Below are 13,879 nucleotides of genomic sequence, written 5' to 3' on the forward strand. Positions count from 1 at the left end.
TTCTGTGGGCTGATAGCTTTGAAGATATGTTCTGATGGTGGTGAGAGTGGAGCAGGACTGTTTCCGTGGCGCAATTGGCTAGCGTGATCGGCTGTTAACCGAAAAGTTGGAGGTTCAAACCCACCTCGTGGTGGTGCGGCGCTTTTTTTTCTTTGGGCTGATAGCTTTGAAGATATGTTCTGATGGTGGGGAGAGTGGAGCAGGACTGTCTCCATGGCGCAATTGGCTAGCACGATCGGCTGTTAACCGAAAGGTCGGAGGTTCGAGCCCACCCGGTGGTGGTGTGGCGCTTTTTTGTTTCGGCTGATAGCTTTGAAGATATGTTCTGATGGTGGCGAGAGTGGAGCAAGACTGCCTCCGTGGCGCAATGGGCTAGTGCGATCGGCTGTTAACCGAAAGGTTGGAGGTTCGAGCCCACGCGGTGGTGGTGCAGCGCTTTTTTTCTTTGCGCTGATAGCTTTGATGATATGTTCTGATGATGGTGAGAGTGGAGCAAGACTGCCTCCGTGGCGCAATGGGCCAGTGCGATCGGCTGTTAACCGAAAGGTTTGAGTTTCGAGCCCTCCCGGGAGTGGTGTGTTGCTTTTTTCTTTGCGGTAATAGCTTTGAAGATATGTTCTGATGGTGGTGAGAGTGTAGCAGGACTGTCTTCGTGGCGCAATTGGCTAGAGCGATCGGCTGTTAACCAAAAGGTCGGAGGTTCGAGCCCACCCGGCGGTGGTGCGGCGCTTTTTTTTCTTTGGGCTGATAGCTTTGAAGATATGTTCTTATGGTGGTGAGAGTGGAGCAGGACTGTCTCCGTGGCGCAATTGGCTAGCGCGATCGGCTGTTAACCGAAAAGTTGGAGGTTCGAGCCTACCCGGTGGTTGTGCGGCGCTTTTTTTCTGTGGGCTGATAGCTTTGAAGATATGTTCTGATGGTGGTGAGAGTGAAGCAGGACTGTCTCCGTGGCACAATTCGCTAGCGTGCTCGGCTGTTAAGCGAAAAGTTGGAGGTTCGAGCCCACCCGGTGGTGGTGCGGCGCTTTTTTTTCTTTGGGCTGATAGCTTTGAAGGTATGTTCTGATGGTGGTGAGAGTGGAGCAGTGTTAACCAAAAGGTCGGACGTTCGAGCCCACCCGGTGGTGGTATGGCGCTTTTTTTTCTTTGGGCTGATAGCTTCGAAGATATGTTCTGATGGTGGTGAGAGTGGAGCAGGACTGTCTCCGTGGCGCAATTGGCTAGCGCGATCGGCTGTTGACCGAAAGGTTGGATGTTCGAGCCCTCCCGGGAGTGGTGTGTTGCTTTTTTCTTTGCGCTGATAGCTTTGAAGATATGTTCTGATGGTGGTGAGAGTGGAGCAAGACTGTCTCCGTGGCGCAATGGGCTAGCGCGATCGGCTGTTAACCGAAAGGTTGGAGGTTCGAGACCACCCGGTGGTGGTGCAGCGCTTTTTTTTCTTTGCGCTGATAGCTTTTAAGATATGTTCTGATGATGGTGAGAGTAAAGCAGGACTGTCTCCGTGGCGCAATTGGCTAGCGCAATCAGCTGTTAAACGAAAGGTTGGAGGTTCGAGCCCACCCGGTGGTGGTGCGGCGCTTTTTTTTGGGCTGATAGCTTTGAAGATATGTTTTTATGGTGATGAGAGTGGAGCAGGACTGTCTCCGTGGAGCAATTGGCTAGCGCGATCGGCTGTTAACCAAAAGGTCGGAGGTTCGAGCCCACCCGGTGGTGGTGCGGTGCTTTTTTTTCTTTGGGCTGATAGCTTTGAAGATATGTTCTTATGGTGGTGAGAGTGGAGCAGGACTGTCTCCATGGCGCAATTGGCTAGCGCGATCGGCTGTTAACCGAAAAGTTGGAGGTTCGAGCCTACCCGGTGGTTGTGTGGCGCTTTTTTTTCTGTGGGCTGATAGCTTTGAAGATATGTTCTGATGGTGGTGAGAGTGGAGCAGGACTATCCCCGTGGCGCAATTGGCTAGCTTGATCGGCTGTTAACCGAAAAGTTGGAGGTTCGAGCCCACCTCGTGGTGGTGCGGCGCTCTTTTTCTTTGGGCTGATAGCTTTGAAGATATGTTCTGATGGTGGTGAGAGTGGAGCAGGACTGTCTCTATGGCGCAATTGGCTAGCACAATCGGCTGTTAACCAAAAGGTCGGAGGTTCGAGCCCACCCGGTGGTGGTATGGTGCTTTTTTTATTTGGGCTGATAGCTTTGAAGATATGTTCTGATGGTGGTGAGAGTGGAGCAGGACTGTTTCCGTGGCGCAATTGGCTAGCGCGATCGGCTGTTAACCGAAAAGTTGGAGGTTCAAACCCACCTCGTGGTGGTGCGGCGCTTTTTTTTCTTTGGGCTGATAGCTTTGAAGATATGTTCTGATGGTGGGGAGAGTGGAGCAGGACTGTCTCCATGGCGCAATTGGCTAGCACGATCGGCTGTTAACCGAAAGGTCGGAGGTTCGAGCCCACCCGGTGGTGGTGTGGCGCTTTTTTGTTTCGGCTGATAGCTTTGAAGATATGTTCTGATGGTGGCGAGAGTGGAGCAAGACTGCCTCCGTGGCGCAATGGGCTAGTGCGATCGGCTGTTAACCGAAAGGTTGGAGGTTCGAGCCCACGCGGTGGTGGTGCAGCGCTTTTTTTCTTTGCGCTGATAGCTTTGAAGATATGTTCTGATGATGGTGAGAGTGGAGCAAGACTGCCTCCGTGGCGCAATGGGCTAGTGCGATCGGCTGTTAACCGAAAGGTTTGAGTTTCGAGCCCTCCCGGGAGTGGTGTGTTGCTTTTTTCTTTGCGGTAATAGCTTTGAAGATATGTTCTGATGGTGGTGAGAGTGTAGCAGGAGTGTCTTCGTGGCGCAATTGGCTAGAGCGATCGGCTGTTAACCAAAAGGTCGGAGGTTCGAGCCCACCCGGCGGTGGTGCGGCGCTTTTTTTTCTTTGGGCTGATAGCTTTGAAGATGTGTTCTTATGGTGGTGAGAGTGGAGCAGGACTGTCTCCGTGGCGCAATTGGCTAGCGCGATCGGCTGTTAACCGAAAAGTTGGAGGTTCGAGCCTACCCGGTGGTTGCGCGGCGCTTTTTTTCTGTGGGCTGATAGCTTTGAAGATATGTTCTGATGGTGGTGAGAGTGAAGCAGGACTGTCTCCGTGGCACAATTCGCTAGCGTGCTCGGCTGTTAAGCGAAAAGTTGGAGGTTCGAGCCCACCCGGTGGTGGTGCGGCGCTTTTTTTTCTTTGGGCTGATAGCTTTGAAGGTATGTTCTGATGGTGGTGAGAGTGGAGCAGTGTTAACCAAAAGGTCGGACGTTCGAGCCCACCCGGTGGTGGTATGGCGCTTTTTTTTCTTTGGGCTGATAGCTTCGAAGATATGTTCTGATGGTGGTGAGAGTGGAGCAGGACTGTCTCCGTGGCGCAATTGGCTAGCGCGATCGGCTGTTGACCGAAAGGTTGGAGTTTCGAGCCCTCCCGGGAGTGGTGTGTTGCTTTTTTCTTTGCGCTGATAGCTTTGAAGATATGTTCTGATGGTGGTGAGAGTGGAGCAAGACTGTCTCCGTGGCGCAATGGGCTAGCGCGATGGGCTGTTAACCGAAAGGTTGGAGGTTCGAGACCACCCGGTGGTGGTGCAGCGCTTTTTTTTCTTTGCGCTGATAGCTTTTAAGATATGTTCTGATGATGGTGAGAGTAAAGCAGGACTTCTCCGTGGCGCAATTGGCTAGCGCAATCAGCTGTTAAACGAAAGGTTGGAGGTTCGAGCCCACCCGGTGGTGGTGCGGCGCTTTTTTTTGGGGCTGATAGCTTTGAAGATATGTTTTTATGGTGATGAGAGTGGAGCAGGACTGTCTCCGTGGAGCAATTGGCTAGCGCGATCGGCTGTTAACCAAAAGGTCGGAGGTTCGAGCCCACCCGGTGGTGGTGCGGTGCTTTTTTTTCTTTGGGCTGATAGCTTTGAAGATATGTTCTTATGGTGGTGAGAGTGGAGCAGGACTGTCTCCATGGCGCAATTGGCTAGCGCGATCGGCTGTTAACCGAAAAGTTGGAGGTTCGAGCCTACCCGGTGGTTGTGTGGCGCTTTTTTTTCTGTGGGCTGATAGCTTTGAAGATATGTTCTGATGGTGGTGAGAGTGGAGCAGGACTATCCCCGTGGCGCAATTGGCTAGCTTGATCGGCTGTTAACCGAAAAGTTGGAGGTTCGAGCCCACCTCGTGGTGGTGCGGCGCTCTTTTTCTTTGGGCTGATAGCTTTGAAGATATGTTCTGATGGTGGTGAGAGTGGAGCAGGACTGTCTCTATGGCGCAATTGGCTAGCACAATCGGCTGTTAACCAAAAGGTCGGAGGTTCGAGCCCACCCGGTGGTGGTATGGTGCTTTTTTTATTTGGGCTGATAGCTTTGAAGATATGTTCTGATGGTGGTGAGAGTGGAGCAGGACTGTCTCCGTGGCGCAATTGGCTAGCGCGATCGGCTGTTAACCGAAAGGTTGGAGTTTCGAGCCCACCCGGCGGTGGTGCGGCGCTTTTTTTCTTTGGGCTGATAGCTTTGAAGATATGTTCTTATGGTGGTGAGAGTGGAGCAGGACTGTCTCCGTGGCGCAATAGGCTAGCGCGATCGGCTGTTAACCTAAAGTTGGAGGTTCGAGCCCTCCTGGGTGGGGTGTGTTGCTTTTTTCTTTGCGCTGATAGCTTTGAAGATATGTTCTGATGGTGGTGAGGGTGGAGCACGATTGTCTCCGTGGCGCAATTGGCTAGCGCGATCTGCTGTTAACCGAAAGGTTGGAAGTTCGATCGCACCCGGTGGTGGTGCGGCGCTTTTTTTTCTTTGGGCTGATAGCTTTGAAGATATGTTCTAATTAAGGTGAGAGTGGAGCAGGACTGTCTCCGTGGCGCAAGTGGCCAGCGCGACCGGCTGTTAACCGAAAAGTTGGAGGTTCGAGCCCTCCCGGGAGTGGTGTTTTGCTTTTTTTTGCGCTGATAGCTTTGAAAATATGTTCTGATGGTGGTGAGAGTGGAGCACGACTGTCTCCGTGGCGCAATTGGCTAGCGCGATCGGCTGTTAACCTAAAGGTTGGAGGTTCGATCCCACCCGGTGGTGGTGCGGTGCTTTTTTTTCTTTGGGCTGATAGCTTTGAAGATATGTTCTGATGGTGGTGAGAGGGGAGCAAGACTGTCTCCGTGGCGCAATGGGCTAGCGCGATCAGCTGTTGACCGAAAGGTTGGAGTTTCGAGCCCTCCCGGGAGTGATGTGTTGCTTTTTTCTTTGCGCTGATAGCTTTGAAGATATGTTCTGATGGTGGTGAGAGTGGAGCAAGACTGTCTCCGTGGCGCACTGGGCTAGCGCGATCGGCTGTTAACCGAAAGGTTGGAGGTTCGAGCCCAACCGGTGCTGGTGTGGCGTTTTTTTTGGGGGTGATAGCTCTGAAGAAATGTTCTGACGGTGGTGAGAGTGGAGCACGACTGTCTTCGTGGGGCAATTGGCTAGCGTGATCGGCTGTTAACCGAAAGGTTGGAGGTTCGAGCCCACCCGGTGGTGGTGCGGCGCTTTTTTTTGGGCTGATAGCTTTGAAGATATGTTCTTATGGTGGTGAGAATGGAGCAGGACTGTCTCCGTGAGCAATTGGCTAGCGCGATCGGCTGTTAACCGAAAAGTTGGAGGTTCGAGCCTACCCGGTGGTTGTGCGGCGCTTTTTTTTCTGTGGGCTGATAGCTTTGAAGATATGTTCTGATGGTGGTGAGAGTGGAGCAGGACCGTCTCCGTGGCGAAATTGGCTTGCGCGATCGGCTGTTAACCGAAAGGTTGGAGGTTCGTGCCCACCCGGTAGTGGTGCGGGCCTTTTTTTTCTTTGCGCTGATAGCTTTGAAGATATGATCTGAAGGTGGTGAGAGTGGAGCACGATTGTCTCCGTTGCGCAATTGGCTAGCGCGATCTGCTGTTAACAGAAAGGTTGGAGGTTCGAGCCCACCCGGTGGTGGTGCGGCGCTTTTTTTTCTTAGGGCTGATAGCTCTGAAGATATGTTCTAATTGTGGTGAGAGTGGAGCAGGACTGTCTCCGTGGCGCAATTGGCCAGCGCGATCGGCTGTTAACCGAAAAGTTGGAGGTTCGAGCCCACCCGCTGGTGGTGGGGTGCTTTTTTTTCTTTGGGCTGATAGCTTTGATGATATGTTCTGATGGTGGTGATAGATGAGCAAGACTGTCTCCGTGGCGCAATGGGCTAGCGCGATCGGCTGTTGACCGAAAGGTTGGAGTTTTGAGCCCTCCCTGGAGTGGTGTGTTGCTTTTTTCTTTGCGATGATAGCTTTGAAGATATGTTCTGATGGTGGGGAGAGTGGAGCAAGACTGTCTCCGTGGCGCAATGGGCTAGCGCGATCGGCTGTTAACCGAAAGGTTGGAGGTTCGAGCCCACGCGGTGGTGGTGCAGGGCTTTTTTCTTTGCGCTGATAGCTTTGAAGATATGTTCTGATGATGGTGAGAGTGGAGCAAGACTGCCTCCGTGGCGCAATGGGCTAGTGCGATCGGCTGTTAACCGAAAGGTTTGAGTTTCGAGCCCTCCCGGGAGTGGTGTGTTGCTTTTTTCTTTGCGTTAATAGCTTTGAAGATATGTTCTGATGGTGGTGAGAGTGTAGCAGGACTGTCTTCGTGGCGCAATTGGCTAGCGCGATCGGCTGTTAACCGAAACGTTGGAGGTTCGAGCCTACCCGGTGGTTGTGCGGCGCTTTTTTTCTTTGCGCTGATAGCTTTGAAGATATGTTCTGATGGTGGTGAGAGTGGAGCAAGACTGTCTCCGTGGCGCAATGGGCTAGCGCGATCGGCTGTTAACCGAAAGGTTGGAGGTTCGAGCCCACCCGGTGGTGGTGCAGCGCATTTTTTGCTTTGCGCTGATAGCTTTGAAGATATGTTCTGATGGTGGTGAGAGTGGAGCAAGATTGTCTCCGTGGCGCAATTGGCTAGCGCGATCGGCTGTTGACCGAAAGGTTGGAGTTTCGAGCCCTCCCGGGAGTGGTGTGTTGCTTTTTTCTTTGCGCTGATAGCTTTGAAGATATGTTCTGATGGTGGTGAGAGTGGAGCAGGACTGTCTTCGTGGCGCAATTGGCTAGCGCGATCGGCTGTTAACCGAAAGGTTGGAGGTTCGAGCCTAACCGGTGGTGGTTGGCGTTTTTATTGGGGGTGATAGCTCTGAAGAAATGTTCTGACGGTGGTGAGAGTGGAGCACGACTGTCTTCGTGGGGCAATTGGCTAGCGTGATCGGCTTTTAACCGAAAGGTTGGAGGTTCGAGCCTACCCGGTGGTGGTGCGGCGCTTTTTTTTGGCTGATAGCTTTGAAGATATGTTCTTATGGTGGTGAGAGTGGAGCAGGACGGTCCCCGTGGCGCAATTGGCTAGCGCGATCGGCTGTTAACCGAAAACTTGGAGGTTCGAGCCCACCCGGTGGTGGTGCGGCGCTTTTTTTCTTTGGGCTGATAGCTTTGAAGATATGTTCTAATTGTGGTGAGAGTTGAGCAGGACTTTCTCCGTGGCGCAATAGGCCAGCGCGATCGGCTGTTAACCGAAAAGTTGGAGGTTCGAGCCCTCCCGGGAGTGGTGTGTTGCTTTTTTCTTTGCGCTGATAGCTTTGAAGATATGTTCTGATGGTGGTGAGAGTGGAGCAAGACTGTCTCCGTGGCGCAATGGGCTAGCGCGATCAGCTGTTAAACGAAAGGTTGGAGGTTCGAGCCCACGCGGTGGTGGTGCAGCGCTTTTTTTTGCGCTGATAGCTTTGAAGATATGTTCTGATGGTGGTGAGAGTGGAGCAAGACTGTCTCCGTGGCGCAATGGGCTAGCGCGATCGGCTGTAAACCGAAAGTTTGGAGTTTTGAGCACTCCCGGGAGTGGTGTGTTGCTTTTTTCTTTGCGGTAATAGCTTTGAAGATATGTTCTGATGGTGGTGAGAGTGGAGCAGGACTGTCTTCGTGGCGCAATTGGCTAGCGCGATCGGCTGTTAACCGAAAGGTTAGAGGTTCGAGCCCAACCGGTGGTAGTGCGGCGCTTTTTTTTCTTTGGGGTGATAGCTCTGAAGAAATGGTCTGGCGGTGGTGAGAGTGGAGCAGGACGGTCCCCGTGGCGCAATTAGCTAGCGCGATCGGTTGTTAACCGAAAAGTTGGAGGTTCGAGCCCACCCGGTGGTGGTGCGGCGCTTTTTTTTTCTTTGGGCTGGTAGCTTTGAAGATATGTTCTAATTGTGGTGAGAGTTGAGCAGGAATTTCTCCGTGGTGCAATTGGCCAGCGCGATCGGCTGTTAACCGAAAAGTTGGAGGTTCGAGCCCTCCCGAGAGTGGTGTTTTGCTTTTTTCTTTGCGCTGATAGCTTTGAAGATATGTTCTGATGGTGGTGAGAGTGGAGCACGACTGTCTCCGTGGCGCAATTGGCTAGCGCGATCGGCTGTTAACCGAAAGGTTGGAGGTTCGAGCCCACCCGGTGGTGGTGCGGTGCTTTTTTTTCTTTGGGCTGATAGCTTTAAAGTTATGTCCAGATGGTGGTGAGAAGGGAGCAAGACTGTCTCCGTGGCGCAATTGGCTAGCGCGATCGGCTGTTAACCGAAAGGTTGGAGGTTCGAGCCCAACAGGTGGTGGTGCGGCGCTTTTTTTTTCTTTGGGGTGATAGCTCTGAAGAAATGTTCTGACGATGGTGAGAGTGGAGCACGACTGTCTCCGTGGGGCAATTGGCTAGCGCGATCGGCTGTTAACCGTAAGGTTGGAGGTTCGAGCCCACCCGGTGTTGGTGCAGCGCTTTTTTTTCTTTGGGCTGATAGCTCAGAAGAAATGTTCTGACGGTGGTGAGAGTGGAGCAGGACAGTCTGCGTGGCGCAATTGGCTAGCGCGATCGGCTGTTAACCGAAAAGTTGGAAATTCGAGCTCTCCCGGTGGTGGTGCGGCGCTTTTTTTCTGTGGGCTGATAGCTTTGAAGTTATGTTCTGATGGTTGTGAGAGTAGAGTAAGACTGTCTCCGTGGCGCAATTGGCTAGCGTGATCGGCTGTTAACCGGAAAGTTGGAGGTTCAAGCCCTCCCGGGAGTGGTGTGTTGCTTTTTTCTTTGCGCTGATAGCTTTGAAGTTATGTTCTGATGGTGGTGAGAGTGGAGCAAGACTGTCTCCGTGGCGCAAAGGGCTAGCGCGATCGGCTGTTAACCGAAAGGTTGGAGGTTCGAGCCCACCTGGTGGTGGTGCAGCGCTTTTTTTTTCTTTGCGCTGATAGCTTTGAAGATATGTTCTGATGATGGTGAGAGTGGAGCAAGACTGCCTCCGTGGCGCAATGGGCTAGCGCGATCGGCTGTTAACCGAAAGGTTGGAGTCTCGAGCCCTCCCAGGAGTGGTGTGTTGCTTTTTTCTTTGCGGTAATAGCTTTGAAGATAAGTTCTGATGGTGGTGAGATTGGAGCAGGACAGTCTTCGTGGCGCAATTGGCTAGCGCGATCGGCTGTTAACCGAAAAGTTGGAGGTTCGAGCTCTCCCGGTGGTGGTGCGGCGCTTTTTTTTCTGTGGGCTGATAGCTTTGAAGTTATGTTCTGATGGTTGTGAGAGTAGAGTAAGACTGTCTCCGTGGCGCAATTGGCTAGCGTGATCGGCTGTTAACCGGAAAGTTGGAGGTTCAAGCCCTCCCGGGAGTGGTGTTTTGCTTTTTTCTTTGCGGTAATAGCTTTGAAGATATGTTCTGATGGTGGTGAAAGTGGAGCAGGACTGTCTTCGTGGCGCAATTGACTAGCGCGATCGGCTGTTAACCGAAAGGTCAGAAGTTCGAGCCCAACCGGTGGTGGTGCGGCGCTTTTTTTTTCATTGGGGTGATAGCTCTGAAGAAATGTTCTGACGATGGTGAGAGTGGAGCGCGACTGTCTCCGTGGGGCAATTGGCTAGCGCGATCGGCTGTTAACTGAAAGGTTGAAGGTTCGAGCCCACCCGGTGGTGGTGCAGCGCTTTTTTTTTCTTTGGGCTGATAGCTCTGAAGAAATGTTCTGACGGTGGTGAGAGTGGAGCAGGACTGTCTCCGTGGCGCAATTGGCTAGCGTGATCGGCTGTTAACCGGAAAGTTGGAGGTTCTTGCCCACCCGGTGGTGGTGCGGCGCTTTTTTTTTGGGCTGATAGCTTTGAAGATATGTTCTGATGGTGGTGAGAGTGGAGCAGGACTGTCTCCGTGGCGCAATTGGCTAGCGCGATCGGCTGTTAACCGAAAAGTTGGAGGTTCGAGCCTACCCGGTGGTTGTGCGGCGCTTTTTTTTCTGTGGGCTGATAGCTTTGAAGATATGTTCTGATGGTGGTGAGAGTGGAGCAGGACTGTCTCCGTGGCGCAATTGGCTAGCGTGATCGGCTGTTAACCGGAAAGTTGGAGGTTCGAGCCCACCCGGTGGTGGTGCGGCGCTTTTTTTTTTCTTTGGGCTGATAGCTTTGAAGATATGTTCTGATGGTGGTGAGAGTGGAGCAGGACTGTCTCCGTGGCGCAATTGGCTAGCGCGATCGGCGGTTAACCAAGAGGTCGGAGGTTCGAGCCCACCCAGTGGTGGTGCGGCGCTTTTTTTTCGTTGGGCTGATAGCTTTGAAGATATGATCTTATAGTGGTGAGAGTGGAGCAGGACTGTCTCCGTGGCGCAATTGGCTAGCGCGATTGGCTGTTAACCGAAAAGTCGGAGGTTCGAGCCCACCCGGTGGTGGTGCGGTGCTTTTTTTTCTTTGGGCTGATAGCTTTGAAGTTATGTCCAGATGGTGGTGAGAAGGGAGCAAGACTGTCTCCGTGGCGCAATGGGCTAGCGCGATCGGCTGTTAACCGAAAGGTTGGAGTCTCGAGCCCTCCCAGGAGTGGTGTGTTGCTTTTTTCTTTGCGGTAGTAGCTTTGAAGATAAGTTCTGATGGTGATGAGATTGGAGCAGGACAGTCTTCGTGGCGCAATTGGCTAGCGCGATCGGCTGTTAACCGAAAGGTTGGAGGTTCGAGCCCAACAGGTGGTGGTGCGGCGCTTTTTTTTTCTTTGGGATGATAGCTCTGAAGTTATGTTCTGATGGTTGTGAGAGTAGAGTAAGACTGTCTCCGTGGCGCAATTGGCTAGCGTGATCGGCTGTTAACCGGAAAGTTGGAGGTTCAAGCCCTCCCGGGAGTGGTGTTTTGCTTTTTTCTTTGCGGTAATAGCTTTGAAGATATGTTCTGATGGTGGTGAAAGTGGAGCAGGACTGTCTTCGTGGCGCAATTGACTAGCGCGATCGGCTGTTAACCGAAAGGTCAGAAGTTCGAGCCCAACCGGTGGTGGTGCGGCGCTTTTTTTTTCATTGGGGTGATAGCTCTGAAGAAATGTTCTGACGATGGTGAGAGTGGAGCGCGACTGTCTCCGTGGGGCAATTGGCTAGCGCGATCGGCTGTTAACTGAAAGGTTGAAGGTTCGAGCCCACCCGGTGGTGGTGCAGCGCTTTTTTTTCTTTGGGCTGATAGCTCTGAAGAAATGTTCTGACGGTGGTGAGAGTGGAGCAGGACTGTCTCCGTGGCGCAATTGGCTAGCGTGATCGGCTGTTAACCGGAAAGTTGGAGGTTCTTGCCCACCCGGTGGTGGTGCGGCGCTTTTTTTTTGGGCTGATAGCTTTGAAGATATGTTCTGATGGTGGTGAGAGTGGAGCAGGACTGTCTCCGTGGCGCAATTGGCTAGCGCGATTGGCTGTTAACCAAAAGGTCGGAGGTTCGAGCCCACCCAGTGGTGGTGCGGCGCTTTTTTTTCTTCGGTCTGATAGCTTCGATGATATGTTCTTATGGTGGTGAGAGTGGAGCAGGTCTGTCTCCGTGGCGCAATTGGCTAGCGCGATCGGCTGTTAACCGAAAAGTTGGAGGTTCGAGCCTACGCGGTGGTTGTGCGGCGCTTTTTTTTCTGTGGGCTGATAGCTTTGAAGATATGTTCTGATGGTGGTGAGAGTGGAGCAGGACTGTCTCCGTGGCGCAATTGGCTAGCGTGATCGGCTGTTAACCGGAAAGTTGGAGGTTCGAGCCCACCCGGTGGTGGTGCGGCGCTTTTTTTTTCTTTGGGCTGATAGCTTTGAAGATATGTTCTGATGGTGGTGAGAGTGGAGCAGGACTGTCTCCGTGGCGCAATTGGCTAGCGCGATCGGCGGTTAACCAAGAGGTCGGAGGTTCGAGCCCACCCAGTGGTGGTGCGGCGCTTTTTTTTCGTTGGGCTGATAGCTTTGAAGATATGATCTTATAGTGGTGAGAGTGGAGCAGGACTGTCTCCGTGGCGCAATTGGCTAGCGCGATTGGCTGTTAACCGAAAAGTCGGAGGTTCGAGCCCACCCGGTGGTGGTGCGGTGCTTTTTTTTCTTTGGGCTGATAGCTTTGAAGTTATGTCCAGATGGTGGTGAGAAGGGAGCAAGACTGTCTCCGTGGCGCAATGGGCTAGCGCGATCGGCTGTTAACCGAAAGGTTGGAGTCTCGAGCCCTCCCAGGAGTGGTGTGTTGCTTTTTTCTTTGCGGTAATAGCTTTGAAGATAAGTTCTGATGGTGATGAGATTGGAGCAGGACAGTCTTCGTGGCGCAATTGGCTAGCGCGATCGGCTGTTAACCGAAAGGTTGGAGGTTCGAGCCCAACAGGTGGTGGTGCGGCGCTTTTTTTTTCTTTGGGATGATAGCTCTGAAGAAATGTTCTGACAATGGTGAGAGTGGAGCACGGCTGTCTCCGTGGGGCAATTGGCTAGCGCGATCGGCTGTTAACCGTAAGGTTGGAGGTTCGAGCCCACCCGGTGTTGGTGCAGCGCTTTTTTTTCTTTGGGCTGATAGCTCTGAAGAAATGTTCTGACGGTGGTGAGAGTGGAGCAGGACAGTCTGCGTGGCGCTATTGGCTAGCGCGATCGGCTGTTAACCGAAAAGTTGGAGGTTCGAGCTCTCCCGGTGGTGGTGCGGCGCTTTTTTTCTGTGGGCTGATAGCTTTGAAGTTATGTTCTGATGGTTGTGAGAGTAGAGTAAGACTGTCTCCGTGGCGCAATTGGCTAGCGTGATCGGCTGTTAACCGGAAAGTTGGAGGTTCAAGCCCTCCCGGGAGTGGTGTGTTGCTTTTTTCTTTGCGCTGATAGCTTTGAAGTTATGTTCTGATGGTGGTGAGAGTGGAGCAAGGCTGTCTCCGTGGCGCAATGGGCTAGCGCGATCGGCTGTTAACCGAAAGGTAGGAGGTTCGAGCCCACCTGGTGGTGGTGCAGCGCTTTTTTTTCTTTGAGCTGAGAGCTTTGAAGATATGTTCTGATGATGGTGAGAGTGGAGCAAGACTGCCTCCGTGGCGCAATGGGCTAGCGCGATCGGCTGTTAACCGAAAGGTTGGAGTCTCGAGCCCTCCCAGGAGTGGTGTGTTGCTTTTTTCTTTGCGGTAATAGCTTTGAAGATAAGTTCTGATGGTGGTGAGATTGGAGCAGGACAGTCTTCGTGGCGCAATTGGCTAGCGCGATCGGCTGTTAACCGAAAAGTTGGAGGTTCGAGCTCTCCCGGTGGTGGTGCGGCGCTTTTTTTTCTGTGGGCTGATAGCTTTGAAGATATGTTCTGATGGTTGTGAGAGTAGAGTAAGACTGTCTCCGTGGCGCAATTGGCTAGCGTGATCGGCTGTTAACCGGAAAGTTGGAGGTTCAAGCCCTCCCGGGAGTGGTGTTTTGCTTTTTTCTTTGCGGTAATAGCTTTGAAGATATGTTCTGATGGTGGTGAAAGGGGAGCAGGACTGTCTTAGTGGCGCAATTGACTAGCGCGATCGGCTGTTAACCGAAAGGTCAGAAGTTCGAGCCCAACCGGTGGTGGTGCGGCGCTTTTTTTTTCTTTGGGGTGATAGCTCTGAAGAAATGTTCTGACGATGGTGAGAGTGGAGCGCGACTGTCTCCGTGGGGCAATTGGCTAGCGCGATCGGCTGTTAACTGAAAGGTTGAAGGTTCGAGCCCACCCGGTGGT

The sequence above is a fragment of the Rhipicephalus microplus genome, unplaced genomic scaffold (assembly GCF_043290135.1).
Source record: "Rhipicephalus microplus isolate Deutch F79 unplaced genomic scaffold, USDA_Rmic scaffold_14, whole genome shotgun sequence".
In the NCBI taxonomy this organism is placed as follows: Eukaryota; Metazoa; Arthropoda; class Arachnida; order Ixodida; family Ixodidae; genus Rhipicephalus; species Rhipicephalus microplus.